Source organism: Ipomoea nil, unplaced genomic scaffold, assembly GCF_001879475.1.
Source record: "Ipomoea nil cultivar Tokyo-kokei standard unplaced genomic scaffold, Asagao_1.1 scaffold0268, whole genome shotgun sequence".
NCBI lineage: Eukaryota > Viridiplantae > Streptophyta > Magnoliopsida > Solanales > Convolvulaceae > Ipomoea > Ipomoea nil.
In genome coordinates, this window is record NW_017616696.1 from 2159400 (window position 1) to 2164356 (window position 4957).

The 4957-nt window shown below is 34.2% G+C and overlaps 1 long non-coding RNA gene across 1 annotated transcript; it reads left to right on the top strand.

Moving 5' to 3' along the window:
• Positions 1 to 483: 483 nt before the first annotated feature.
• Positions 484 to 2754, top strand: LOC109153660. Its single transcript, XR_002049556.1, has 5 exons — positions 484 to 596; positions 1168 to 1243; positions 1421 to 2051; positions 2225 to 2306; positions 2411 to 2754. It is a non-coding gene; the product is annotated as an uncharacterized LOC109153660 (long non-coding RNA).
• Positions 2755 to 4957: the final 2203 nt, after the last annotated feature.

Genomic DNA, 4957 nt, shown 5'->3' on the forward strand with positions numbered 1-4957 from the left:
GAATCTTTGAATTAGTTTACAAGAAGGAATATTTAAGATGTTATGGAAATTTCTTCAACTCCAAGTAGTTAATGTTGTCAGTGTCAAAGGCATTGGCAGGAGTAATCTCAAAGGTCCACTTGGGATCTAATGTGGTAAATAGCCGCTTTTACTATTATCTACATCTACAATTTTTCTATCTACAATTTTAATAAAAGTCAATAATGTTAGACTCCTAACAGGAACTAAAAAAATGTCGGTACAATAATATGCTAATAAAAATTGTACTTTGTATTTTTTTAATTGTACAATCCCAAATTAAATTCCTAATCTACCATCATTCTTTTTAATTTTACCAAATTAGATCTGTCAAATTAAACAGATTCTGTTAAGTTGAAGTAGCGGTGGCAATTTTGTAGTTTAAGGGAAATTGGATGGTAGTTTCTAACTGATGGTCTTCTTCAAAGAAATTAGGGCAGCAAAACTACCGACAATCGAAAGAATTTCGTCTGTGCCGACTACCGATGGGAGAAGCACAAGCTGAACCATATGATATTGACAATCGGAAGAATTTGGTCTCTGCCAACTACCGAAACGAGAAGTACAAGCCGAACCAGGTTTTGTTTTTTCTTTCTTTTATTTTTCTACTTTCTTTTATGTGCAATTTTATTTTATTTTTTAATTCACAATTTCATTTATTGCCATCATAAGCAATGTATATCTATGAGTTTTTGTTGGAGTCTGGTATTCTAAATTTAGTATTTCTAAGCATATGTATGCACATACATGTGATGCAATTCATAAGTTGGATTAACTAAGTTGACTATGTTTTTTTTTGAAAACACTAAGTTGACTATGTGAAACACAAGTGATGTTCTCATTTTATTCATGCAAGGAGATTGGGGACTTGCTCTTATTCTGTCATCTTCGTTATCATGCATTCATGCTCGTGCTTGTCCTTTTCTTCTTAGATCTCTTTCAAGCAAACAATTTTGGGAGGAATTGCACATTATATTATTATTATAGTATACTGTTTCAATTTGGTTGCTAACATTTATTTTATGGTTTTAGATCAGTTAGAATTCGACTATGACTTTTATTGTTCAGATGCATTAACGTGAATATGTAGAATGAAATGCGAGGAATTATCATGGTGGATAGTAATGTAAACTTTGTTCATCACTGCAGTGTTATTATTGAGGCACTTAAGGTGGATAGTCTGCAGAGACTTTGTTCATCACTGGAGCCAATTTTTTGGAGAGTTGTAAGATTATGTCTTTTTATGAAATATCTTTGTTCACAAAGCAATTAGAAGCAGGAATTATGCCAAAAACATGAATCAGTTGGAGGAAGTAGTGAAACACTATTGTTACATGTATCTTAAGAAAAATCATAACTTTAGTGTCCTTTAATCTCAATGTATATTATTTTCTATGTACAGGTTAGTGAAGAAGTGCAACGTGCATTGGCAAAGTTGGGCCTTTGCCCAAATTAATGCAAGATTTGGCTTCACATATCAGTGCTTATGGTTTTGGTTTGCCCCTCTTTATGAGGTTTATGTTGGTTCTTCAAAAGTGAGGTCCATCTTAGATTTCAACAGCCTAAGCCGTTTTTTCTATGATTTTATGATACTTTGATTTTCTATATTGTTAGGTAATTTTTTGAAAGGTCGACCTTTAATCTATGATGACTAGCTCCAATATCAATACTCCTTTTTTAGTGGAAAAAAAAGACTACAATTGAGTTGGGGAAATTAAGGTAGAATTAGAATATAAATCCAGCTCTCAATAAATAAGGCATAGGGACAAACATTTGATTGAAAGTTCAGAAGATTTTAGCAATATTTAGGTATCTTTAGCATTTCCCAATAGTAATGTAGCTCCTTTATAACATTTAGAGTTGTTATCTATTGTTCCCAATTAAATACTTGCTTGGAAGCAAATCCTTAAGGATCCCTCAACATAGGAGAAATTTGAATTGTCTTTGAAGACAGACAACTCAAATACCCAAGCCAGATATTGGCTGTCAAAAGTGCATCTCAAGTACCATGCCCCTGGCGCTTCTAAATCCATGTAAGAAGTTTATCTGTTCACCTTGTAAACATAAAACATATTTTCTATTGCATAATCTCTATCTAACTAATTTGAATGTTAATTGGCATGCAGAATAACCTGCAGGCTTCTTATTATTCAATTTGCTGATATACTTAAAATTAATATTTCTTCATTTTCCTTTGTCATAATAGCGGTGTTGCTTTGTTAGTTGAAGTTGCGGAAATGGGTGATCCAGATGCTCAGTATGAATTAGGTCGTCATTTAAGAGTTGAGGTTAGCTTTCTTTCATTGGGATTATGTTTTTATTTTGTCATGGATAATGAATATTTGTGTTAGACAGCTAGCTATATAGTTGTTTATATTTGATGGTGTTGTAGGAATGTGACTTGGGTTTCGTCTATGATTCCTTGTGCTTGCTTCCTGGGAATGCTAGATTAAGTTGTTGACAGATTCATTGTGCTTGCTTCCTGGGAAGGCTAGATCACAACCACCCGTAAACAAGATGCAATAAAGACACAACCAGCAAAAAGGAAACTCAACTTCACTAAAGATGGAGAAGATGAAGACAATTCCGAGCCCCAACAAACACACACTAAGAAAAATTAATTTACTCTACTCAAATTAGTACACTTTATCCAACTGTTTTCTTCTGGTGGTTGATCAGGATAGATAGTCAGGTTTAGTTAGTGGTTTATCTGTTTTTACTTACTTTTTTATATATATATAATTTAACTATTTACAATTTCTTTATCTTTTATTAAAATATATAAGCACCGAGACTATTTTTTATCTTTTATTAATTTAACATTTTTTCCTTTCATTATTATATGAATACTTTAACTAATCAAGGAACACTAATTTAAAAATATACATTGGGCATTGGTTAAATCGCGCAAAGCGCGTGTGCTAACTAGTAATACGTATAAAGTACAAGATCGGACCGGATTTTGACCCTAGTTTGGTTTGCTTGTTGGTTTAAGGTATTTGGGCTCGGTAAGTGACATGAGACTGGAAACTCCCGAGCTCAGTAAGACTATGTAGAAATTATTTCGGGTTAGTTTGAATATATCCAAAAATTTATTTTTATCAATTTTAAATTTTTTTTAATAATTTTATTATTTTTGTTTTTATATTTTTCCATATACTATAAAACTAAAAATAAAACAAAATACTAATTACTAATTAAGAGACTTTTGAGAATTAATATATTATTAATTATGAAATACATTTAAATTTAAATATATTATTGGTATTATTATATTTATAATAAAATTTCGGTTAGTTCGAATTGTGGTTCGGGTATGGATATATTTTCGATATTCGAACTAAATTTATATTCGGATGTACCAAATTTTAAAATATTTGAACTGATATAACGGATTCACTCGAAATTTAAAATTCATAAATTTCAATTCGGGTTTCAGGTGGTAGTTATGCCTACCCCTATATATTCCCTATCGCATAGCCTCCTTAGTCCGTGTCCCGAGTCGGGGCAACGTGGCGAGTAGCTCAAACTACAAAACCCGATCACAGCTTACAATTAGCATGCGTTAATCGGGTTGAGATTAGGTGTAGCGCTGGCCAATGGCGAGCCATGCCGATCATCGCTCAAACCTAAGCGTTGCCACGTGTCACATCGGGGAGCTCTCCGATCCCCAGCTTGCTCGCTCGAAAATCGCTCTTGGTGGGAAAAAGGTCACTGCATCCGAGGCCACGACCTCGGTCCCAACTGGGATTCCTTTGGCAATCGTGGTACCCGTCAGCTCAGGATTTGACCTCTAAATAGCCCCGCATTCTAGCAAGCGGGACAAGGATAAGGCTATTGAGGTCGAGGTGGTCATCCCGATCAAAAGACGAAAAGGAGTTTTGTCCATGAATCACGTCCCTATAGTGGATGCGTTCCTGAGTGGGGGGAAGAACCCAACCGTCCTCATAGACAAGCTCGGAGAGTTCTTTGATGAGTATTATTTATTTTATTATTGAGTTAATACCCAAAATCGTCCTCGACTATAGTGGTTTTTCTCAATTTCGTCCTAAACGACTTTGGTGACCTAATATCGTCCCAGACTTTTGTGTTTCGCTCAATTTAGTCCCAGACTTTTGTGTTTCGCTCAATTTAATCCCTCATTTGTTATTCTGTCCATTTGGTGTTAAATAAATAGACAATTCAGTAATTTTAATATTGACATCTATTTACTCATAGACATGTGAACTGCGAAAACCTTTTTTTTTTTTTTTACGAATTACTCCCGAAATTACTCCTAAAACTGCGAATATAAAATTTGATTTGCAGGTCCGGGAGTAATTCTGGGTGTAATTCGTACAAGAAAGAGAAATTTTACACTTCACAAGTTGAAAGTAAAAAGAGATCAATATTGACATTACTGAATTGTCCCTTTATTTAACACCAATTTGACGGAATAACAAATGAAGGACTAAATTGAGTGAAACACAAAAGTCTGGGACGATATTAGGTCACCAAAGTCGTTTAGGACGAAATTGAGAAAAACCACTATAGTCAAGGACGATTTTGGGTATTAACTCTTTTATGATTTTTAATAAACTTTGTTATAATTAATATGATAATTTTTAGTCAATTGAACATACTTTCTTATTTTTAATTAGTTGTGTTAAATAATTGGGCTTTATTATTATTATTATTTGGCAGCCCATTATATTGAGTCTAATAAATGTTAGCCCATTGAATAAAAGCCTTGCCTTTCTCCTTCCTTTCGTGAGTCAACCGAGAGAAATTAGCAGAATTTCCGGCGGCAACAAACCAAGACACCGGAGGGCATGGATCGATAAGGTTTGACCGATTAATTAGCAGAGACTTCAATGGCCTTCCTTGGATCAAGGTCTTCTCCGGCTACCGAATTTAAGGAGGTGCGGTTAAGGCTGGGTGTATAAAAGGGAAGCCAATG